Below are 26231 nucleotides of genomic sequence, written 5' to 3' on the forward strand. Positions count from 1 at the left end.
CTAATCCTTTCATATTTTTTTTTTCTCAAATATTTCCTTTCTTCCTATTATTACTGGATTCTGACAGCAGTTGTCCTATTTTATGTCATGTTTTACAGCCAGGTATCCTCTCTTAAAATTCAAAAGAGGTGCTGAATAGCTTTCTCAGCAGTAAATGCCTGGGGATGTACTGTCGCCTCTTTTATTCTTCAGTCTGGGAGGGCTGCAGTGTCACAGCTCCCCACTCAGTAAACTGCTAGATTTGTCAATCTTGGAAACCATTCTATTGATTTTATTTATTCTGGAGGTAAGGAGTATGATACTCTTAATTTATAAAAAATATTCTTTTTTTATTTTTGATTGTTAAGGTGAGTGGTCTGTTGCATACACTATATATTCTACTACATTATAGACTGGAAGGATGGAAGAACCTGTCTTCTGTTTCACACTATTTCTTCACCTGGTTCTGTAGGTATTTAGGATTCAGGGACTGCTGCAGAGGGTTAGTTAATTTAAGTTGGGGTGTTTATTTTTCTGTTAAATAATCTAAATAATTACGAATACCAGAGCACTAGAGAAAACAGCATAAGATGACAGAAATAGCTCAAGTACAAGTCAGGAGGACAGAAGAGCAGAAAATATCCCTCAGACTTTGCTAATACTTAGCTGCCATGATAATAATTTTTTTGATCTCCTATACTGCCACATCATACCCCATGCAAAAAATAATACCCTGGGATCTATACACTCTTAGTATGATTTTGATTGGACTTGCTTCCAAAAAAACTATTATCTGGTTAACTACCACAACAGCTACAAGGGCAATGTTTGTGCAGAGGGAAAAAAATAAGTCCAAACATTTCCTTTCTATGCAGAGGTTTTCCCGATTTCTCACTTTTTTAACTGTGGGGGGTTTTTTTCTCTTAGGTTCTCATCCATTAGAAATCTCGGCCGTCATAATGAAACCCCTTGCATTTGAGACAAAATTTGAACATATGAAGCAATCTGTAGCAGTGGCGGCCCTTGTATAACAAGGAATAAGATGCTCCTCGTGTGGTGGTGTGGTCAAAGAGGCTTTATTTCAAACTCGGCGCGGTTTTATTCCTTAACACCATGTGACTTCTTTAACCAACCAGGTTACTTATGTCGGGGCATGCTCTCTTGGGCTCTGTTACCTCGGCACATCCCCTGTGTCCTTAGACACGCCTCCCACAGCAATCACATTGTACAGGTTCAGAAAGAAGGGAAAGAGAAGCTAAGATGCATATGTAAATCTCAGGTTTTCTTCAGAGCTTTCTTGGAATACAAACAATAAAAATAGATGTTTTATTTTAAAAATTATCCAAGAAGATGTACAATATGCTTCCATTGCTTTAGCCATCTGAACTTCAGAAAGAACTACCAGCACTGTGGTAACAATATATAAGAGGTGAATGACCATCAGCATTTGAACTCAGAATGATGATCATCCCAGTTCTTCAGCACTGAGAACAGGAACAGAAACATAATCTCTACAGAAAATGCTTTTGAGAAATATAGCTGATGCATCTTCACCTGTCATCTGACTGACCTTCTGCTGGGCTTTAGGGCTCCATCCCACACACTTGGATTTAAGGTACAGATGTATCAGACTACAAATGATCCAAGTTAGACTGTGCTTGACAGATTGCAGGCAAACACCTATGCAAACATCATCTTCCCAAGTAAGCAATTTATATGGATGGGCTGGATATACCACAGTGTCTTTAAATGAAAGGCAGCAGTGAAGACAACATCTGCTGCAGGATAATGCAGAATTAAATACTCCAGCCAGCTCCAAATCTAGTTCCCTAAAACATCAGGAGTAAAATTTTAACCTCTGAAGTCACAGCAGTTACACTTTGGCTCAATCCAGCATTTAGCCATTGGTTAGGGTAAATATTCTTAAAACAAATCCAAACATTAAAAAAAAAATTTAAAAAATTAAAAAGAACTTTGGAGGCGTGATTTTTTCTTGTATCATCTACAATTTTTCAGGTTGCTTTGCCTGCTGTCATGTGAAGTCTATATATTTCCTAAACTTGTTTTCTTCCTTTGGGAGTGCATGCACCGATTTGTTGTACAGTTTCCCTATATTTATTCATTTATGAGAAGTTTATGAGAGGTGGCTGAATGATTTAACCACATAAATCTCTTTGGCTCTCAATGGGATTTATTTTCCAGAATTCTCTAGAAGCTTTTGAAAACTCTAAAACCCCACTCCTACAATAAGTCTGCTTTGTGTTCTATTGTATTTTTATTTCACAATTGTTCTACTGAACTGGCCTACAGGCATGTATATTTGCTCATCAGCACATTTTAAGGAATCCCAGAGAATACACATAAAATCCACTGTCTTCTGTAAGGTAGTCATAAATCCCAACAACAGAATGTTTATGTGTGTTATTCTGCCCCAGCTCACACGTAAGTAAGTACACCAGAATTCAGGGAACTGACTCTGAAGGATCTGCAGAAGCCAAGAGTGAGTGGGAGAAATGCTGCATTGGGTAGTTTTAAATCTCCACTCATAAATCAGAGGAAACTGTGAACTGTTTGGAATAGAATATTAGCTACTTTATTTCCTGTCACACATCAGGGCAGCATTTTGGATCACATTTGCCCTACTGAAAATACTGAATTCCTCAGCTCTACTGAGCATTTCAGAATAATAATACAGAGGAGGCAGATGAGGTGAATCATAAAAGATCAGAAAAGGCCAAATCATTGTACTAACCTTTCAGCTTTCCCACATGACAGTGCTCACCAAGGCTGTGGCACCAGTGCACAAGGTGAAATAGTGGCCAGGTGTGGTGGGGTTAAAAACCTTAAAGATCTCAGCTGGGATCACCCACACAGCGTGCCCAGTGTAGAATATGAAGCCTTTAATTCCTTTGTGTCTCAAGTTTAAAAATTAAGTTGATTGACAGAGTTCAGCCCAGACTCACTGATCTGCCATATCCAGGTTCATGACTAGGTCTGTAGAGATTTAATTTTTTTCCCTCTTGAGACAGAACTGTGTTTTTCTCCAACAAAGCAACATCCTCTAGCACAGTCTGTACATTTGTGAACTGTTGAAAGTCTCTTAACAGAAAAACATGGAATTAACTGTCCAAATTAACAATTAAACTCAACAGGGTTAAAATAAAAAAAATGCATTACAGAAATGGACCTACTGAAGCAACAGTCATTTGAGCCTAGGAAATCATGACTGAGCAAACTATACAGCTATTGCAAACAACTCCCAGTGACCCTCTCCCATTGTTTAGGCAAGAGAAAAATATGCAAACCTAAAGTAAGCTACTTTTCAAGAGAAAGATTTTAAGAGGGTTTTTATTCAAAAAATATTTTGCCCTAAGTCAGTTAAAATTGTAAGCAGGATAGGTGAAAGAAGCAAAGGTGACAAAAGGCTGCAGGTAAAAAATTTATTCAAACCCCTCAGTCTAAAGAGGGTTTAATTACAAAGTGAATACACACTGAATATCCACATCATTACCTGCCTTTTGGAGTGAATAACTGGATGATCAGATTAGTAACTTTCTCTTAAAACCTAAATTTTCTGTAGGCTAAACAGAACCAGTTCAGCACCTCTGAATAGTCTGGGAAACAAATTCATCTGGCAGCATCAAAAATAATACAAAGCCTGAAATGGCAACCTGTGTTGGTAAGTAGGGTTTTTTTTTTTAAAACAAAAAAAACAAACAAAACAAAAAAACCACCACATTTATTACTTTAGGGTCACAGTTTGTATTTTACCTCTTACAGCTCGTATGAGATCCACTTGATTTTTCTTTTTTCAATCTTTTTCCCAATTACGGGTAAAAATTTTAATTCAACTCTGCTTCTGATCTCCTGATTAGTAACAATGAATCTAAGGAAATTATCATCAAGTAAAACCAACAAGTAGGTGACTGCAATGGAAAACTGAACCCCCCCCCCCGCCCCACCCAGGTCAGCTTGTTGTGATCAAAGAGAGAATACATCACTTGTAAGGTGATTAAAAGACAAGGGAAACACAATTGATATTGATGTAAGAGAAAACAAGCTTAGAGAAGTCTCATTGGTAATGCAGTCATTTTAATGGAAGAACTATTCAAGTGGGACAAGGCCCACTCCCTGCCCTCAGTCTCCTACAAGAGGCAGAGGTCTCCCATTATGAGTGGACATGCCTGATTAACTCCTTACTCAGCCACTCGTCTGGCAAATGACCCAACTCTGTAACTGAGCCCAGTGGGACCACCAGGGCTTCCCCAGTTGTGAGCAATTATTGACTGTTCCAGGATGTCATTCAGCTGTCACCCGCGTGCCAAAGAATCCCGGTTTATGCCACAAAATGCTTGTGTCATACTTCTTTTGTTCACGTGAAGAGACATTTTGTGGAGCAAAATAACAATAGATAAGCAATTGGAGTGAATTAATTTTACCTGATTCAACTGGTAGCCATTATAATTACAAAATGAGCTCAGCTTGCTATAGAATTCTCTATTGATCCACTTTTATCTCGAAGAGTGGTAGAGAAATAAATACATTTAAAGGCACCTTATTATCTTCCTAATTACAGATGAGCGCAGGAGCTGAGTCTGGCTCTTACTGTATGCTAGCTTCAGTAAGCACTGTGTCAATAAAAGGAACAAAATGTAACAGAACTCACAGAGTCACTTATTCCGCAGAAATAATGGTTTAGCAGTTAGTTCCACCATTAAAGGTAAAAAAAAAAAAAAAAAAAAAAAAAAGTAAAAAGTCGCACCAAAATTGGGGTAGATTCAGGAATTCACCCTGCAGGTTAATTCACCCCAGCATACCCAAAGTAAAGATAGAAGTTTGACATCACAGCTGACATCTAAGATTTGAACTTTAGCATTACAGATTACTTTGCTTTAAATTTTATCTGCAGTATCACTCTCAAGAGAGTTATGACATGGAAATGAAGATTTGTGTCACACTTACTTATTACAGTATAAGAAAATATACACAATGATCCTATCTTCCAAAATACAAATGCAAATTGAATTGCTCTTCTGAAATTATCCTGAATTAAATACTTGCAAATTCTAAACTTATGTGTTCTGAAGACTTTAAGGTAGTAAAATAAACTCATTATCACAGTTTCACACAGATTGAAATGGAAAAATAAATCCTATGATAAATATCTTGCAGCAGCAGGTATCAGTGGCCTAAGGATTGAAACTGGTCAGAGAATAAAAAAATAGCAACAGACTGGTTCACTCTTTCCCTGCTTCTTGTGGCATTAAATCTTTCTTGAAAGAGAAATTGCACCTACCCATTTTCCTAAAAGAAGAATGGATCTCTGGAAGTGATAAAAGGTCAACAGCAATTTATCTACATAACTCTCTGATAGAAGACTGACACATTTTATCAGCCTGTTCTCTTAAAGATGCAACATGATAGATACAGTTATTTTGAAGGGCACTATTCCTTTTTGCCCATATGCTGAGAGGAGCTTTTGCCAGAAACACAGGAAGTATTAAAAAGTTGCATATTTAATTACTCGTCTATGTGAGAAAACTCTGCCTTAAGAAAACCAGTTACCAACTAATTTTCATTTTCTAAATGGTCAGATATTATTCAAGTCCAAAACATGAAAAGAGCATGCAGGTAGTCATCAGATCCAATTTCAGTGCTGATTTTCAATGGTCTTCTGACGTTATAGCAATACCTGGCAGTAAAACGCCCTGTGCCCTGTGCCCACATTTCCTCAAGCTACTTAGAGCTTCCCATTTGTATATTTTTCTGACTTTTATTTTCTGACCTCTCTTTTTATAAGGAACATGATTTACAGCAGACTCAGCACTTGATTAGACAGGGCATGAGTTCAAAATGGGTGGGGTGTGAATTTACTGCTCACTAGCTACTTTACAAATTAAGTCTGAATGTGGATGGAAATTTTACCTCTTAAGCCCTCGCCAGTCTTTGCTGAAACACATATAAATTTCCAGTGTTTTGATAAAGAAAAATTCATTCAAAGTTGGGTACAGAGTAAAAAGGGTTCTCTGATATGAAGAATCATTCTTACTGTACAATAAGTCTTGGTTCCAAAATAAGAGATTACTACCCAAGTAAAAATAAAAATAAAAATAAAAATAAAAACATCTATATGTTTTTATTCCAGGAAAAATTACCATCGATATAAAAAACTTCCCACCAAACGTTTTATTTGAGCTATAAAGCACTAAACAAACACTTCTAGAAACTGGAGTCAGCCCTATTTGTATTGGGAAAAAGATCAAGCCTATAAGAGTGCTGAGGCAGAACTGAATCATACCCTGGCCTTGTAACTGCCCAGCACAGACTTATTGAACACGACACAAACATGAATGTGCAAGTAGTTGCCTGAAATCTTTTGTCCAAATTGGGTGCAAATCATGGTCAGACTCCAGACCTGTGGCAGGCAATAGGAAAAGTCTCCCATTGATTTTAAGGGACTCTCGTTCAGCTCTGCAATGTTTGTTTCCATGTAACCCAAGCTATTCTGCAGATTTCCAACCTGGCTAAACTTCTAAGCGTGAATTACAATGGAAACTGGAAGGCATTCAAGTGTTATTGACTCCTCAGAAGTGGAGCCAAATTCACTAAAAAGCACTGTTTAACAGATAGGAATATGCTGATTTCCCCCAAAATTGTGTAGATTAAAATGGCAGTGTTACAAAAACAAGAATTCTGTTTTCAGGCCCGGGGAGAGAGGGAATAAGCAATCTGAGCCTGTTCCAGGCTCACAAAACACAGAGTATTGCTGGGCTTGCAACACATCCAGCAATAACAGAAAGTAGCAGGGATCACTGTGGAGTTTTGTGGTTATTTAAAGGCTGTTTTAATCAATAAGTTACTCACATGTGCAATTTTCCAGCTTAACCACAGAAAGGTAGCAGCATATTGTTCAGAGGTAAATATTAAAGTCAGCTTTCTTCCTTATACGTGCAAGTTGCTGTTATGTAATGTTTAAAACAACGTATTTTTAAGCTGGTGCTTTACTTCTGAGGCCCTGTAGAGGGCGTTAGGAAACACAAACACTGCCTCCTCCCAAGTCCTACATTTCTGGGACTGTAATAGGAGCAGAGCTAATGAGGATGGACTGAAATCCAGCAGACACACCCACTTCTTATCACCTCTGCTGCACACATAGAGAATCACCATTTTTCTGCTGCCAGTAAACCTACCAGATATAGCAGGGTCTGTGATCCATTTCTTTGACCTGAAATAATTTCTTTTCACTTTCTTGCAAATGTGGAGTTTGCCTGTGAGTTTGTTACAATTAGGTTCTGCAAGTCTCACTCCTAATATTCAGGGCAGAAATACTGAAGCAACATTTCCTCTCCTAATTTCATTATTTTCCTCTTAGTCTTCAGTATTTTCTGCAGTTGCAGGGCTTTCTCTAACTTAGGAGTATGTTTCAAAGATGCTTGTTTCACTCAAGTGATTCTCATTTTACTTTTAACCTAAGGACTTATTTATAAATCAGCCATACATAACAGACAAGATAACTGGGGAAAAACAAATGAACTGAAATTCCCAAAGGCTCTGAGTGATGGAGGGTTATACAGTGAAAACATACAAGTTGTTAGCATGGCTGATTTAAAGATACTTTGAATTCTCGAATCAAGTAGCTCAAAACAGGTTATTGCTCCCTTAGAAACAACAAGAACAGTGGAATCAACAACATATTGTGTCCTATGGACTTGGGGCCACCACCACTATCCTCAATCTTAGCAGGAGTAGCAGCAGCTCTATCTTTTCTTGTGATGACTCCACAGGAAGGGAGAGCCAATGCAGGACTAAAGCTGTGCTACCTGCTAAGCTGTGAACACGGACAACCTGAAATCAGTTAGTATTTCCCTCTGTAAAACTACCTCTAGGGGTATTTACCTCCTTATTGAGCCACCAGCTTCTGTGGCCTTTAGGGACACTGTCTTTGAGATAACTCAGCTCATTGTGACCTGTGGATTCAAATGGCATTAGGAAAAATCGAGCAGACAGTGCAATAACACACATCACTTACTCGAGCCACAACCATTAACACCAGGAAGTTCACTAAGAAAAGCTTAACCCCTTCCCAATCCACCAAAGGTTTTTCTTCATCCTTTCCTTTTCTATTTTAATGCAGAAGAGAAAAGTAAATCGCCACAAGACTGGTGTCCATCCTGGAGGGCGATAATAGCAAGTCTGTACCTGAGAAAAGATCCCATGAATTTCCACCTGCCATAAGATGGGTCTGAGGAAGAGGACAGGCCCGGACAAAGAGTCTTTCCCATCAGGGGTCATCAAGGACAGTGACAGCTCCTTTTTGATCTTTCATAACTCTTCTATTCCCTGGATAGTCTGTTAATTGAACAGGCAAAACAAGCCAGGCTGTCACATCCTCTTCCTATCTTGCTAGATTTCTGAAACAGTTGAAGCTCGCGACAGTCTTGAGCCCATTTCTATTCAAGACCATGTGGAAATACAAAGCACGATGGGAGGGGTTGTCTTTACAATAGATTCACATTGCATTTATCAAAGTGGAAAGCTGTATGCCTCTTGGTTTTTTTCAAAAGAGTGTCTAAGAGGATTAATTTCAAGGCCGTGGATGTGAGCTACCATGTTTTTTTCCAAGTAAGGCAGAAAGGGCCATGGTGAAGGGCATTATGGGGCTCCCTGCCTGCCAGTTCTGCTTCATGCTTCTTTGCCAATTAGTTTTGCAGTGTCTGCTCCAGACAAACAGGTTACCAATGAGCTTCTCATTTAGCATTTCTGTATCCTATTTTTTCTTTACAATCACTTGTTTTTACACTCTGGAGCTGACAATTTGGAGACAAGAGATGAAAGGTAGGAGAGGGACAGACACACAAACACACATCTGCACCACCTCCATTCTTATTCCAATAGATCTCATTAGGGAACACCTGCCTGAATTCCTCAGAAGCAGGTTTGTACAGGGAAGGTGAGAAGCCAAGTGAGCTCACAAGGAGCTTTCCAGGTCTCAGTAGAGGACAGAGGCAATTGCCGCTGCTCTGGGACCTGGGGGCCACACAGTATTTAAGTTAAAGGAAATGTGTATTTGCAGCTACTTCTCAGCAACTTTGCTCTGAAAAAGGACATTGTAATTTATATTAACCATAAAAGCTGGATATTGACTTTTTGAGTTGAGGGCGGGGATGAGGAGTGGAAGAACTGAGGCATTTCTTTTCAACAGAGCAACTGCATTTAGAGGTGCAATTAATGGTCATGTACCATGTTGCCCAACTGAGTTTTGATAAAGATCTAGATCTAGGATTTATAAAAATTAAGCACTGGAGATTCAGAGGGGCTTAGGAAAGGAGAAATTAGTCTGCTGACAAACCTCATGTTAATAGATGCTTCCAATTTCGAGAGTCACTTAACAACATAAAGCCTTTGCAGATTTTTGAGCCAAGCAGAAAGGAATCAAAGTCAGTGCTCCCTATTCCAGCATTCTCTGTTGCAAAACATCAGTCTGGGTCATCAAAGTGAAAAATTTTTTGAGTTACATCTTTGCTAAACAATACCTATGCATGGTAACACTTTAGTTATGAAGACATAGCTCTGAAAGGCTACAGCAGCTAGATATACCCATTGAGTGAATTTTCGTGCCTGCTGTTTCTCATTTCAGAATCTATGGTTATCACAGAAAAACGTCAGGTTCCTCTTTCTGCTGAGAACTACCTGTGATAAAAGACACTGTAAAGCTTCTCTGGGCAAGTATTTACATCTTCCCTACCATTCTCAAAGAATTTCCTTAAGGACTGCTATAAGTCTGATGAAGTGTTTGCTTCATATATTGTACTGCATCAAATTTTTAGGAAGTGCTGTATTACAGATCTCAGAACTATTAATGTAGTCTTCTCTAGAGGCCTTTCTAGTATTCTGCAGGATCTCTGTAGCCAGGTGAGAGAGCAGCTAAGAAACTGTACTGCCTCTGTCACAGGGTCCCACATAGTGTCAGCTCAGCTTGGAGGAGGTGACCCTTGAATATTAACCAGTTTTCTTGGGACTCTCTTCCCTCCAGAGCTTTATCCATGGCACTCTACCAAGCAGATCCCTGACGAGGCCAAAGTCTGCTCTGCTGAAGTCCAGGGTAGTGAGTTTGCTGTGCACCCTTTTCACTGCCCTAAAGATCTTGAACTCCACCATTTCATGGTCACTGCAGCCAAGGTTGCCCTGGAGCTTCACATTCTCCACCAGTCCTCACTGGTGAGAGCAAGGTCCAGCATAGCACCTCTCTTCATTGGCTTCTCTGTCACTTAGAGAAGGATGTGATCACCAATGAATTCCAGGTGCTTCCTGGGTTGCTAATGCCCCACTGTGGTGTCCCTCCAACAGATACTGGAATGGTTGAAGTATCGTGTGAGGATCAGGACTTGTGAACATGGGGTCACTCCTATCTGTCTATTCAGTCTTTTGGGTTGGATGGCCTGTAGCACTATAATGGCACCTGCCCCTGCCCTCCTTTTAATCCTGAACCCTAAACTGTCAGTCAGCTCATCATCCATTTCTAGGCAAAGCTCCATGCCCTCCAGATGGTCATTGACACAGAGGGTACCACCCATTGCTCGTCTCTACTGCCTGTCATTCCCGAAGAGCCTGTATCCTTCCATTCCAACACTCCACTCATAGCAGCCATCCCACCCATCTCCATGATGCCAATAAGATCATAGCCCTGCAGGAGTGGGCACACCTCTAACTCCTCTTATTTATTACCAGTGCTACGAGCATCTGCATAGAGACAAATTCAGCCTCCAGAGAAGCTGGAGAGTGGCTGAATTCCTTTGTCCTACTCTTCAGATGCTCTCCTGCTGAGCTGTACTGGATACTCCTCAGGTACTCCTCAAACTGCTCCTGGCTGTATCAGTGGTGCCCACATGAATCAACAGCAGTGGATAATAGTCAATGGACTGTATGAGGCTTGGTAGTCTCTCAGTGACAATCCTGACATGACCCCCCAGCAGGCAGCCCATCTCTCTAGAGAGAGGTCAGATGAGCAAATGGGTGCCTTCATGTTTATCAAAAGAATCACCTGCTACTCTCACATGTTGTCTTTTCTTAGTTGTGCTTAGCTGTCACACGAGGGGCAGATGGAGCTACCTTACTCAGCTCCAGCACCTCTCATGATGTGAAGGGTCTTTTCAGCCTGCAGAGTGGTGAAGTGGTTCTGCAAGGGCACCTCAGGCTTTGAGGGACATCTCTTCCTCGTGCAGGTCCTTACCATTGCAAGCTTTTATTCTCTTGCATCGCTTACCCCTCTCCCTCCCTCCTTCCCCCTCTTTTGTGTGTGCTGGGGGGGGAGTTTGTATTTGTTTGGCCATGGGCTGTGGGTCCACTGCAGGTTGCACTTGGAACCAGCTCTCCAACTCTTTCCCAGCCTCCCTGATGTTACTCACTCTTCTCACCACCTCCTGCAGCTCAGCCAACTGTTGCAAATATGCAAATTGTAATTAGAAGGAAGTGTTAGAGCAGCCACATTAGCACTGATGTTGCAAACACACTGCAGCTTGATTTACACAACAACATTTTGACAGCACAATTATGTCAGTTAAAAACAGGGAGAAGAGTGTGGCTACAGCATCTTAGCTGTGATGGACAGACCTGATGAAATCATTCTTGTCGAGGTCACAGTGAATATGACTTTTTTTTTTTTTTTTTAAGCAGAACTAGAGCTGCACAGGGACTGCTCACTTGGCTGTCAGTGGATAACAAGCTGTGAAGGCAAGAAAGTATAGCCAGGGAGCAATGATGAACAATTGGAAGCAGTACAATTAGCACATAGAGGATCCACATAGCACATCCACAAGAGGATGACTTTTTTTTTTTTAAATGTTCATAATTTTCACTAGAGGAGAAACTCCTACTGAAATCAGTAGGCTATTGAAAATCTGCCACTGGGTAGGGTCTATCTAAAGTTCATAAAGCAACTGGGATGAGCCCATGATTATAACAATTAAATTGCTATAATTAGTAACCTGGCTCAGCTCCAGCTGAATTTCACAAATGAAGTCCACTCACAAGCCTTCCTATACTTGTAAGTATATACAAAAAGTTAATAACAAACTGTTTTATTATCAAAAAACATATAGGATAAAAAAGAACGGACTCAGTAGAAACAAAACCTCTTATTTAAATTATTGCTATAAAGATAATATTTACCTCTTAGTCTTTTGAGAAGTCAGGCTCTGCATGAACATTTTACACTGTGAAATCAATGAAGACACCAAGCTCTTTTTCCAAAATGAAGAGGTAGAATCCCTGTTTTAAATGAGGAAAAAAAGCACTGACATTTCAAGAAACAGTACAGTTTGTATTTCTATGACAAGATGTGAGCAGCATGAATTATGACTCTGATATTAAGTAGTTCTGGTCCATCTACTACTCTTCCCTCAAGAACAACTTCAATTTCCATCTCCATTGAAGCTAAAAAAAAAAGACTGAATTAAAAAAAACATGTTTCTTCTCCAATTCAGTTCTCTTTAAAACAGAACAGGGGAGTTAAAAATGTCTTGGACAGAGGGCAAGGAACTATGTATAGCTATAGCAAAGTCAGCAGTATTGCAGCACAAAAACACTTCAGCTTTAAAATAGAAACTGCATGCCTGGATTTTAGCAAGGAACCTCTTACAGCCCTTTTTTATTCCTTGTGTAATGGACAGGAGCAGGGAAAAAACCCACCTCAAGACAAGGTATGTATTCCATCTAAGTTGTTGCTTAACCACAGAAATTAGGAAGAGATTTTGGCAGTGAGAGTCCCTAAGAAATCAAAAACCTCCTAAACTTCCAAAACCGAATAAAGAACACATTTAAAAGAGCACATTTAAAATTCCTTTCTATGAATTTATATATCCCATTGGAGTCTTCAATCTGCAACACATCTGTATTTTAACAAAGTGCTGCCCTGAACCAAAGTGTCCGAGCCCCATCTTCACTGTGTATGCACTGCAGCAGTCACTTCTGCATTACTTAGCAAGTTTGCTTCTCAGGCAGTATCTTCTACCTCCTGCTTCTTAACTATTAATTGATTAAGCTCCAGCCATCACCTGTTTAGCTCCTGCTGTGATAAATTAGCTCATTTTCTATTTTATGCAAAGGTCTTAAATGGTCTAATCATTCAGATCACTAGTCAAAGCAACTACCTAGGGGTTTTTTGAGTACTGCATCATTTTATTTACACATGTGCGATGAAGAAGCCTTTTAGAGGCCCAAATAGTAACATTGCAACATTCATTTTATTGTTTCCTTTTCATTGAGGTGAGGGCTGTGCCTCCCTCACTCTAGTGCATTCCTAGGGCCCAGGGTCTGTTTCATGTTTAGTTTGCAGCTTGCTGCTTATGTCCTTTCACACAGAACTCCCACCTACAGGAACAACAGTGTTTGATATTGAAGTAAATGGAACTGAATGGATCATGCCATTAAGCATGGATCCACTTGTTGGTAAGCTCCCTCAAAATATGGCCTGTTTCACATCAGCACCACCTATAAATTCATAAATTAAAGCAAACTATCAGTACTGTTCATGCTCAACTTTCCACATCCAGCTTTTCCACAGTCGTACTGCTGCTGCTCTGCACTGCGTACACATAACCCTCAGGCTTTGCATGGAATGAAAGCAGATCACAAGCTGGTACACGGGACAGGGACCAGGATGAAAGAACTGTGTAGTGCATGGTGGGGAGATGCGAACTGTGTAGCAGCAAACACTGCTGCCATGGGGGGATAATGGCTCGGCCGGCATGGTTGGACAGAGATGCAGGAGCATGAGCAGCTTGTAGGAGCCACAGTCCTACTCTGGAGAGGAGGAGTCACAAACAAACCCTCAGAATGTGGATGTAACATGTAGAAACATGTTTTACTCATTTTGTCTGGTCTCTTAGGAAAAAAGGAAAATGTAAATTTCCAAACAGAAGAGTAAAACAAAACAAATATATTTCTGTAAATATTAGTGAAACTGGATATTTCAGGCATATACTAATAAATATTTTTTTTTTTCTTTTCACATCAGGAAACACAGAATTCACAATTATTTTCCTACAGTTTCATCTCCAGCTGTAGGAGATGATCATCCCTTTTTCCACAAGGGAAAAGATTTCCACAGGAAATTCACAGCTAGTTGTGGCTAGTATGCCCCAAACACAGCCCAGGACAGCAGCAAAGCGGCTGGTTCATGGATAGTTCATAAAAGGAAGTGTCTTCTTTACCTGCAGAGTTTTATCATGAGTTCTGACCTTTAAAGAAATTTAATGCCTCGCTTCTATACTTCAGAAGTTAAAATTTCAGCATGTCACCCTCTGGTGGCTACTGAAGGCAAATATAAGTGAAACACCTGGATGTTTTTAAGCCTTTTGGGGGTCACACAGGGTGAGCTGAGCATGGCCCTCGTCAGGGGAACAGCCGAGCACAAGGGTGCAAAGCCCTTTCCTCCACGTGCACTGGTGTAGGGCTGCCACCTCTCCCCAAAACCCAAGGGAAAAAACCACTGCCCAGCACCCGCAAGCGCCACAAGTGCCCTGCCCAGTCACTGCCTGAGGAACTTTCCGGAAGGTTCCTGACTGGAAATGGCAGCAGCCGGTGAGGAGCCCTCAGGGGTCAGGCGGCACCTCAGGCTACGGGGCAACACCCCCCCCCTCCCCTCAGAGTCCCACCCAGGGGAGCAACAACCAGAAACCAACCTAAACTGAACTAATATATTCGCCACTTTTCCTTTCATCTCTCCCTAATGGGTTGTTTCAGCTCCATCCCTCCCCGATGATCTGCTTGCAGCTGAGCTGTGGTGTAAAGGGAAGGGTGGGATTGGGTGGGATTCATGCCCACCCCATGTGCCACAGAAAGCAGCTGCCAGGCTGGAGGAAACCAGGGAGCCTGAGGTTATGAGGGCTGCCCACAGGCAGCCAGGACAGGCATCGTGGTTTAGGCCCAGCTGGAAACTAAGCTGCTCGCTCAACCCCTCTCACTGCCCCTCACCCCGCTGGAATGGGGAGGAGAATCAAAGTAAACTACAGCAATGATGCTAAATAGTAATAATGATGATGATAATAAAAAGGGAAAAGAAAAGAAAACAAAACAAAAGGCAATGCACAATGCAATTTCTCACCATCTGCTGATCAATACCAGACCCCCTTTCCAAACCCGGATCTTCCCCCTTCCGGGTAACTCTCCCAGTTACATACTGGGCAAGATATTCTCTGGTGTGGAATACCCCTTTGACCAGCTCGAGTCACCTGTCCCAGCTATGCTCCTCCCAGTTTCTTTTGGGTACCTCCTCACTGGCAGAGCATGAGACAAGAAATAAGTCCTTAACTGAGGATAAACACACCTCAGCAAAAACCAAAACGTCAGTGTGTTATCAACACCATTCTCATTCTGAATCCCACTGCAACAGCTACTGAGAGGAAATTAACTCTATCCCAGCTGAAACCAGGACACAGCCCACTACCATCTTGTGTAGGGGCCCAGCCGCTGCCATGGGAGACACGTGTCCTCATTTTCCAACCTGGCCTAGAAGCAGGATTGCAGAGACATTTAAGCTCACACAGCTCGAACACGGCGAGCCTTTGGGGATTGGGGTCAGGGAGAGCTGGTAAACGCTTGACTCAATCCCATTTGTGAATTAAACTAAAGCATGGGTTTAGCAGCCGTGCTGCAGGTTTAATGAAGTTCTAGCTGGTGCAGCCTTGTCTTTCGTTAACTTAGATGGACTTTCTGGAGCACCCCGGGTTGGGGAACGTCAAAGGGCACTTGGTCCAAGTTGCTTGAGAGGCCTCTGGCCAAGCAGAAACCACTTTCTCCCACTTGCCAAGCTGTGCCTCGGCCCCTCCTGGCTGGAGGCACATCAGGACTACTGCTTCCCACCCCTGGATACAAGGTCCAGCTGTAGCCACAGAGAGATTCCCAGCCTCTCGATGCTTCCAGTGAAAACCGGGCATAGCTCCTGAAAATAAGCAAAATGTTATTTAAAAAAAGATCTGTCTGAAACTTGGGCTGTTTTGACAACCTTTTCATAAAAGCAAAGCATGTTTTCTACATTGTATTAATTTTTAAAAGCTTGGCACTTGGTTCCTGTGAAAGCAGCATTTCCTCTGCCAATAATATTTTACTCTCATAGCACAGAGGTAACTAAATCCAAAACAGCATGTGGAACAAAGACTCTGAGAAGATTTACCCAATTATTTGACAGGCAGAGGCATTGCCTCATTTTTCCTTCTATTTTAATAATGAGGGCTCTTCTCACTTCCCTGGGTTGAACAGGCTGATCTCACCAGCAAGCTATTTTTCCACTCAAGCATCTGCAAGCCAACTTGGAGCAAGACTGTAATGCCAGCCTGGGTTCTTTTATTGTACGAGCAATAATTAAGAACCCAGATGTTGCTGCTTTGCACCTTACAACCTTGTTTTTGTCAGCAGGGCAGGCACTGCTGCCATTGCAGCTGGAATGTGACACAGCAGCATTACAGCAGCAGTCACTGCATCCTGCTGATGCAACAATTCCTGCCTGTAGCCCTGAATCAGGTACTGCCCTTGTCAGAGACAGCCCACGTGCTCTGCACTGAGTTTGCAAGGCCTCAGCACCGAGTCACACTCACCCTGCTTTGGCAGAACATTTGCTGACCTGCCTGCAAGTTTTCTTTTAACTTGGCTTAGCTCTAACAGCACTTTTTATTCTGACCATGTGGCCATGGATGTTTTGTTTTTGCTTTTGCTTATCCCTGTGTGGTACCACCATAGTTGTGTACAGACAGGAAGAGCAAGTTGTTGTTCTCCGAAGAAAAAGATACTTACCAACATAATGATACAACCAACATAATGATGTGGTGCAGAGAAACACTGATCTGGAGTGATAGCAGAGGCCTGGAGAGGTGGAGACACAGGATACAGTGAGGAAGAATATGGGCATAAGACGACAAAAGATGGGGGACAGGTTTGCCACTGGAGGCCCGACATCTGTGAACAAAACAATAATTGTTTTCCATTAAAAAATACAGACCAGGAGTTAGACAAGACCACCTTTTCATGGATAGCAGAACAAAGACCAAGTTTCTAGCATGTGCAAGATGCTTCATGTATGGTAAATTTGGATATCACGTGGGTTGCAAACCAGTGAGGAAGCAGCAAGGTGTGCAAGCCTGTTGGCAAACATAAAAAAGACCCCAAGTGAATCATGGAGTGAGAAAGATGCAGCCATCTTCACATCCCTCCCAGCCAAAAGACCCCACATGCTGGTGACCAGCCTTAGCAGACCCCCACCCCTGCACTGAAGGCAGCAATCTGAGGACCTTGAGGAGTAGTGGCAGGATGAGTGCAGCACCAGGAAAGGGGCAAGAATCTAGGAATTGTGAGTATATCAGTTTTAGCTGTGTTATTGTTGCATTATTATTATTTCAATTCTTTATATATAAAAGCATTTTTTCTTCTGTAATAATTAAATCTAGGCTAATAATGATTTAGATTAAACGTGGGATTTCAACCATACTAACAATAAATTCTTGGCTTTGTATATATGATCTGTTTTCTCTCTCTTCATAAACAAGATTTTGAGGGTAATATGCTTTAAGTCTAGTCCACGTTGTCACAATCCAACTCAAAGTGCACTCAGAGTTAGTAAGAAGAGAATTCAGTAAGATTTAAAAGTTGTCATGGTAATGTACTCTTACATGCAAATTAGTCTATGAATTTAGGCAAATAATACCAAGAGCTGCCAACTGTTTAAGGATTTTAATCTCTTTTGTAAGAAAGATTGCAACTGTTGCAATTATTTTTTAAATTGTTTTTAAAAATATACATTTTTTTTCTTGGCAGAATTGCAGATTATTTGTTGAACTTAAGACATTTATACATTTCTTTGAAAGAATCTCCATCTTCTTGTAAACCAACTGTTCCTGCCTCCTCCCTTCTAAGGATTTTTATTCATATCCTGGGCAAACTCACCACTCTATGATGTTAGAAAGCATGGCTAAAACTCATATACCATTGTTAAGCCTTCCCCATGGCAAGGGGGCAGGAAAGGAATCAAAGAGGTTTTTAGGAACTTTTCTACTTATTGCAGTAATATCTTCAAAATAAAGATTAAAATTAAATAAATACTTGACATTGCAATGAACTTTCACGGGAACGAGGTTTCAGACACGTGGAATCTATTGCAAATACTGACTAAAAATACCACTCCTTAATAATTAACACAGAGCTGGACTTACACCACAGCAGTATACATTTCGGGGAGCAGCTCTTTGAATCTGTGTCATTTCCATATGCAATTAAGTTTCAGGAGCCCTGTTTAAAGCCTGGCTTTCCTAACTATGCTGAAGGCATCACGCATCCTTGGGCAGGCTCAGAACAAGCAGCATGTGATGGTGCAGGGCTGAGCTCAGTGTTGCCATTTCATGGGGCTCCGAACTGCTGTTCTCAGCACTCAGACTGCCCTGAGCCCGGCACTCGGTAGCGGGAATGGGAGCGTGCCGGCTGCTCCCGCTGCCCCCTCGCTGATCCCTGTGGCTGGACATCCATCCCACAGCTCCCTCCCTGTCACTCGGAGGAAGCCGCAGGGAAAACGGCATTAAAGGAAGAGCTGAGCTGCCCTGAAAGGCGTGTGTGGTGCACCGAGCAGTGAGCAGCAGAAAAGCTGGATAAGGAGGTTTCTCCCCAGCCTGGTTTCATGTGACCCAAACTGCTCAAGGGGATACGTGTGACCACTGAACTGAAGCCATCTCCAGCCAGCAGAAGCTGGAACTCTACCCAGGGTCAAAGTGGGAGCAAGATCTGCTGCCATGGCATGTCTGTCTGTCTGTGGCATTTGTTCAGTATTTTTGGAAATGCAATCTGAGTGTAGCAGATTATACAGAGGGGACTTGGGCTATTTTTGAAAAGAATACAAATTATTTATACAGGAGTTGGGAGGCATGTGGAGGCTGGGAGAAAGCAGAGAGGTGAAGGGAAATTAGAGCTAGAACAGAAGCAGGAAGGAGATGAATGGGTATACAGTGAGCTCTGGAAAATATGTACCAAAATTATGGAAGAAATCAGAAAAGACTCATGTTGCCACCCAAGCAGATGCAAGGAAATACTTCTGTAGGATGTAGAGTGCTTTGGCAGTGGGGGTGGAAACCCTCTCCCTGCCCCATGAGGGAGCCTGGGCCTGGCCAGTCTGCCACTCCAGGATTGTGAGCCAGGGACATGACCCTTTAAACCCAGCTAATCCTGAAGCATAGTGGTGTCTGGGACACTGCTGGGTAACTGAGGAATTAGGTTCCCAGTAAAGCTGCTCCTGCTGCATGTGCACCCTGGAGAGCACACGTGCTGCCACCAACAAAGGGCACAGTGGGACAGTGAGGGGGGCTGGGGCAAGATTTGAAAGGAGACACCAGTTCTCTAGCAGAGAACTGCTACTACTCCCTCATGCATTGCTGTGCATTTGAGCTGTCTGGTATGCAAAGGCTACTGTTAAGCAGCAAAATATTCAGAGTGAGCTGTTCCCAGGATTGTGGGGGAGCAAGTTCCACAGTTTAATTCTGTGCTGTGTTAAAATGTACTTCCTTTTGCTTATTTTAAATTCTCATACCTGGTAATTGCACTGGGCTCCCTGTTATAAGAACGAAGGAGAGCTCTGGGAGAAGCAGTCATTTCCTATCTATGCTTTCCACATCATATTTGATTTTATCTTTTTTTTTTTTGGTTGCCCAGTCCTATATCTCTAGTCATTATTTCTTCTTCGAGCTTAAGAATTCTTGGCTATTTAACCTCTCTTCTGGCTATTCCACATTGCTGGTTATTCAGGGTATAAAGCAGAAAAAAGGAAAATAAAGAGGCTGAGCTTTGTATCTGCTCCTCTTGCTATTTCCCAAAATCCACGCTGAGGTCAAAACAAGGCAACACTGTGGATGTATCCTGTGATACAAAAATGGTTCTTGTTTTCTTCTTCTATTTATTTCCTAATAACACCTAATGTTACAATTATCTTTCTGCCCTCTGTTGAGTTCGAACAGCAAGACTCACCTCCAGGGAACAGTTAATTTGCAGTTTAACCTGCTGTAAGCAGGGAGCTATCTTTCCTCAGGTGCATTACTTCCATGTTTATCAGTGACAAGCTTCACTGGGCTTTTCATCAAGCTGTCATTCATTAGAGCCTCTCCAACTCTTGGCATTCAGGTTTGTATCTGACTCTCACAAATACCCAAATACCCCTGGACTGCTGAAGGCCTGCAGTCCATCACCCCTCCCACCGACCACACTCCTCTCACCAAATCACAAACCCCTGCAACAGCACAGTACTCACCCCACGGCCCTTGGGAATTTGGCATGTCCTCCTTTCCCATAGGGATGAGATTCCTATTTCTGCTCAGCTCTTCCGAGCCCTTGGATTGAAGGTAATGATCCAAGAGAGGACTTGTCGCTCTTTCCACAGCTTAGGGTCTGTAGGAAGCTTTAGAGAAAACTCTGATTTTTTTAATTTTTTTTATTTTTTTTTTAAATTTGACAAGTACACCCTACTTTTTTTCCACTAGGAGAGGCACAGCCCTGGTGTGTATTACCCAGAGAGGTTGAGAAATCTCCATCATCAGACATTTTAAACTCTTGGCAAGACAAAGGCTGGGGCTTTGAAGAAACTCCAGGTAGCTCGAGCACAAGTGGGGACTAGATGGTCTCCCAAGTTTCTTTCAGTGAACACTTGCCTGTTTTTATATTAACTGTGTCACACCTGTCTGTGCCTACTCATAAGCTCCTCTGGAGTTTTTAAGAGTAATCCCTACTTACAGTTTCTCTTGTTCCCCCAATATTTAGCTAAGTACCTTATCAGCTGCCTATGTTTTATTACAGTGTATAACTTACAGCAATTTCTTTTGGAATGAAACTAAACTTGCTACCCTGTGGTTTCTGGGACTATTTCTGAAGCTCTTTTGAAAGCTTGTGGTCACAGTCTTTCCTCTAGTTCCAACTGTGACATGTTACAAACCACAGCCATTTGCTGAGTTGCTTTAGGGCTCTTGGTCCATACCAGTTGGGCCTGAGAGTCACTGATAGTCAGCTCTTTTCATACCTACAAAGTCCTTCCCTGGACACGGGCACCTCCTTGACACTTCTTCCTCCCCCAAGTTTCAAAGAAGTCTATTTTTAATCAATGTGCTCTCTGTCTTCAGATCCTCTGCACATAGTGACAAAAGCAAGAGAGTAGAGCACTGTGTGTCTGGCAGACACTGGTGGTGATGTCTCCTTAGTAAATCCTGTGTTTAAGTAGCAGTGCTGCAAGGAAGCTCTACACACATACTACATTCACACACCACCTCTTTCAGAAAGACATCTGTTAACTCCAGCAAGCATGGTGGCTTTTCTCATTTAACCCTCTGCAGGACACAACTGAACACTTTGCCTTTCATAAAACCTCATATTCCCATCCCAAATCCCACATTATCTCCAACAATCCTATGTTCAGAAGATCTCCTCTGAACACTCCCAGAACTGACCAGAGTTATGCAGTAACAGGAGTTTCCAGCCAGTGTGACCAGGGCAGCATAAACCAGTACAAGAGCTTCAGAGTAGCAAGGGACTCCTCTGCTCTCCCTGTGTTGCATCCCCCAGGAAAGGCTCCAGGTGCATTTAGAGCTCCTTGCATAAGGCATTCTGGAGCCAAGCACACACACACTCACCTCCTCTGCCCTTACATACATAGCAAGGCAGAGCTCAGCTCTCCCCCAAGAGCATCAGAGACAGGACTCCAGACATAGTTCTTCAAGTGCTCTGAGAGGCACAGAAACTCAGCAAGAGAATTCCTGGGGGCTGCAGGGGCAATCACAGGAGACAGAGGAACAATATGCTTCCAGCAGTTACTGTGGTTCTAAAAAGATGAAGGAGTCAGCATGAAACCTGCTGGAGGAATACTTGCTGCTCTTGAACTTAGGATCTTGAGCTTGTTTTGGCAAGATGTATTTGAAGCTGTGTTGTTAATGTTCCTGGGCCTCCTGGTTCTCTCCTTATCTAAGTAAAAAGTAAAATACCTGTAAACTTCCTTTTGCTCCTTGCAGTTTGATGCTTATGATGGTTTTTCTGAACCACTGACAGCAAGAGATTATTTGTTTCACAACTTTCACAACATCTCTAACACCTAGAGTTATAATCTAGCAAGTATTATTACAACTGGACATCATGGGTGATGAGTTCACTTCTGAGTAAACCACCTCTTCTACTCCTACTGCATGGTACTATGCAGACAGTCAGTGCTGGTCCTTCCTGCTGTGTGAAAATCAAGGACTCATAATTTCAATTTCTGTGGAACTGGCCCTGGAAAGGTGGGCAATAAACCAGGTGCCATGAAGCAGCCTGGACCTGAGACCAATGGAAGCAGACCTTAGCATCCTGAAATGTAGTAATGTTAACAGTCTTTCCAGTAGATCAGGATGATTCCCATGCCCTCCTCTCCTTTCTCCCCCAGGCAAGAGAAATTCTAAAATGTTTCTTCCTGGTGCTAAAGAACAACTCTGAGATACTCCTGCAAAGGACTTCTCTCTTGTAAAAACTTCAGCACTGATACTGAAATGAAATAGAGGCAGAGGTATAAAGATTTCTTGGCCACGTACTACAACTTTCAACTGCATTCAGTGGAAGAAAGCAAAGCAGCTTCCAAGGAAAGCACCTGGCAGCTTAATGCCAGTGTTGTCCTGGAGCCTGACATCATGTTTGTAGATGTTACACTTTGCACCACTAAACTTAGAGAGCAGGACACCGACCTGGACCTTTTTTGCCAAGTTCTCAGTGTTGCAACACTGCTTGTGGGGCAGCAGGGTATGCGATCTCCATGGTAACTGCTTGTGGGTGACACGCTTTGTAGCATGTTGGGAGACAGCAACCTAATCCTAGAGAGCATGCAGTACTCCTGGAATATCATTTGGGAAGTAAAAGGCCCTCGCAGGCTAATTGCTGGTCCATTTGGAGACTCTCAGAGCCTTCATTAGCAACTTGTTTTTTGAAGAAATACTTGACACTTCAGAGCAGCAAGTGCTGTGAAACCACACACCAGGCCCACATGTTGATCCAGCTTCTGATGTCAACTTGCATGACGGTTCTTCTTCACCCTGTCAGACCTTTGTCTCTCTGATTTCATCTCCAGGGAGAGCTTGTTAACTGAAGGTATTTTCCATCCCCACTGTTGGCCACGGGTGGATGATAAGTTTTTAGCATGCTAGTGTTGAAACATCCTTTTCTTTCACAAGTCTGAATCTGTAGAATTCTTATTTTATCTCCAAGTCATCAACAATTCCACACACTCCTGAAATAATCTGACATTTACTGGTGTTGAGGAAGTTTCATCAATTAAGAGAGTGACTAAGATGCACAGAACAGTCCTGCTCTTCCAGATCTGCTTGTCTTACATATGATTAAATTCCTGTTTGAAAGAGAAAAGAGTACAACTCCCGTTTGGGAATTCAAGACACATACTCACAAAGTCTAAGTAGAATCTCACATATGACAGCAGTTAGTGAAAACTGGGTTCACAGAATTCCTTCGAGTCTTTTGGTTGTACTTGCCTAAAAATCTTAATGCACAGATTGCTACACCCAGGAGAGAAAGCACATCCCAATGGGCTGCTCTCACTGCAATGGGGCTCACAACAGCTCAGCAACCAGGTTTGGAAGTCAGGCCCAGGAAACACAGCAGGGTTCCGGTGTCAGCAAAACCTGCTCTTCAGCACAAACAGCCCAAGCAGGTGCCCTCCCCCACTTCCATCTTAGATCCTTCCTTTGTGAACAGCTCGAGCTGTTTGTGAACACCCAGAGCCCAAGATGGACACTTGCAGTGACCTCAGCAAAGCCCTTATGAACACTCCAACTGCTTCAGATGTACTTGGCACCATGCCCCTGCTGAATGGACTCCAAGCCCATGGGCCTGGCCACAAGCCAAGCTCCCTGAGCTCTGACCTCATGCTCACACTGACGCAAGAGTACTTCTGGTCTTGCTGAGCACTGAGCATTTTCTGAGGGTTTCTCCCAGAAAAAGGGACAGAGACTGAGCTCAGCTTTACACAACATCAGCATCATGTAGGACAGACTAAGGCTGGTTACTTCAGGCTTTGAACTGAGCATTCTGAAAACTGTGTCCAGGTGAAATCTGCATCCAGGTGAAATCCGCACAGGGTAGGAACGTGTAGACACCTGAGGTTCAAGAGCCACTTTACTTGGTCCCAGGTACCAAAGTTCAAAAACCAAAGCAGATTCTAAGTGATTTTCAAATTTGAAAAAGGCTAAACAACATACATTAGGCATGTTAATCAAACAGCACAAACCAGTTCTCCTGAGAACCTCTGAAGGCTAATCACAAGTGTTACATAAAATTAGCATATATTTAATCTTTTTATAAACCTCTTAACACTGCACACCACCAACAGGACAGCGGCATATTTGTGTCTTCTTGTGAGGAACATCAAAATTGATTTAGGTTTCTTTATTTATAGTCCTCGACTGGATGTATACTAGACTAACAAATCATAGAGCACTGGTTTGCCCCAGCAATCTTAACTTCTGTTGTTCAAGAACACACAAAATGGCTTGAAGTCCTGTGATACTTGAATAACCATTAAAACTTACACTAAATAAGGAAGGAGGAACTTTTATGGTTACCTAGAATAAAACAGCTATGAATTTGTTCTTGCAAAATCCTCACTAAGACTCATTGTAATTTAAGGTATCACTAATGAAAAACATGGTTTTGCAAGATGAAGGTCCATCTTAAAACTGGATGTATGACATGCATGAAATGCATGAATATGCTCAGCACACAAATTCCAACTGGATTTTTCCATTAGAAAGATTAAATTTCTTTTCTTATTAAAAATTTATCACCAGGTTTTAAAAATAGTTAGGGCAAAGGAAACTAGAAACAATAATTGCATCAGTTCTATTTAATTTAAAATGCTCCATTTCTGTTGCTGAAGTATAATTTCATTTTAGCACTTTAACCTAGACATTTTTAATTTAGGTAAGAAAGCTTTGCCTCAAAATTCCTTGTTGAATGAAGACAAAATTTAAAATATGAGCCAACAAAATGACAACAGATGTTTTATAGCAGTTTATGTAACACATTACTGAACTACTTTTTGAGGCTCAGCAACCTGAATATCAACCTTTTGAACCTAAATTCATGCCTCAGAGCAAAGCTCTCACACAAACTGATCTTACTGCGAGTTTTCCTTACGATTTATACTTCAATTCCAACAGAGGCTGTAACTTTAACAGCAGATCAGAAGACAACTTAGGCTGGATATTTTAAAACTTTTTGCCTCGGAAATGCTTTTGAGAGCCACATGTTTGGGGTAAGAGGCCAACAATACATCCATGAATAAAACCCCAAGTTCCACAACTTGGGCATCATTCCCAGAGGCAGTAAGGGGGATGCATTGCTCCTGAATGGTCTCACTTGACACAAAAGCAACTCCTTCCTTTCCTTTCTCATTCAAACTCCTGCAGTAATGCCCTTCACCTTGATTTTCATGCCTTATGTAGTAACAAGAGATACAAAATAACTACGTGTGTGTGTGTGTGTGTGTGTGTGTGTGTGAACATCCATACCCACATTTTTTCATCAAGGCTTGCTAAGCACTGAGTGAACACTGTAATGCAGGACTCACTGAGTGAACACTGTAATGCAGGACTCCAAACAGCAGCAAATGGCACTAGGACACACCACAGCCACATTCACAATCCCTTCTCCCATCAAACAGGCTACTTAAACACATTTCAATACATGTCAGTTACTGGTTGGGAAAAAATAAAATTATTTATAGCACCTGTGTGTTTGTTTGTTGCCTTTTTTTTTTTTCTTCAAATTGTAGCTCTTGCAGTTTTGCTCAAGTATAGGTTTCTACTGATTAAACACTAGGGAATTTAAAAAATGCAAGTTAAGAATCCATTGAAGAAGTCTGGTTTGGGTCTTTAACAGAAATACTTATACAGGTGGTAAATATTGATCTCCCCACTGACACATTAACATTCTGGTGCATCTTTGAGTCAAATATTTCCTCTGGTAGAATATCCTCCTTTATTTCATTGTCTCTATTCCTTGTTTTCAGTGGTGAGAATACATTTAATCCCCTTAAATGGGTGAAATGACAGGGCTAGAAAGTTCAGAGAAGAGAGCAACACACACAATTATTACTCACTCATCTGACCAACACTAAACTGTTGTTCTAGGACACAATCACAGGATCAGATTTATAGGTAGAATAAAAACCATTTCATCCACTTCACACTCCAGATTAACACTCT

Source organism: Corapipo altera, unplaced genomic scaffold (genome assembly GCF_003945725.1).
Source record: "Corapipo altera isolate COAL_440 unplaced genomic scaffold, ASM394572v1 53, whole genome shotgun sequence".
NCBI classification, from domain to species: domain Eukaryota; kingdom Metazoa; phylum Chordata; class Aves; order Passeriformes; family Pipridae; genus Corapipo; species Corapipo altera.